A 315-nucleotide genomic window follows, 5' to 3' on the forward strand; every position below is an offset into this window, starting at 1 on the left:
ATTGCGAATTTTAATTTTGTTATATATTAGTTTTGAGAGAGATTTATTTAATGACATGCCTCTTTGGTAGGCATTTCAAAATCGCAACTTATTTTTAATTTTTTAAATTTTTTAATATTTATTTATTTATTAAGGAGTTAATTAAGAACCGTTCAATTCAATTTAGGAATAATTCATAATTAATTAGATATCGTTAATAGAACAAGTGTGTAGAATGTGCTAATACTTTACTCTCGCATAACTTTACTCCCAATCCCAATTTTGATAAAAGCAAATAGAGACTATTGCTTCCTTAGCCTTAGAATTAGTCTAAAC

This window comes from Malania oleifera, chromosome 10 (genome assembly GCF_029873635.1).
Source record: "Malania oleifera isolate guangnan ecotype guangnan chromosome 10, ASM2987363v1, whole genome shotgun sequence".
NCBI lineage: Eukaryota > Viridiplantae > Streptophyta > Magnoliopsida > Santalales > Ximeniaceae > Malania > Malania oleifera.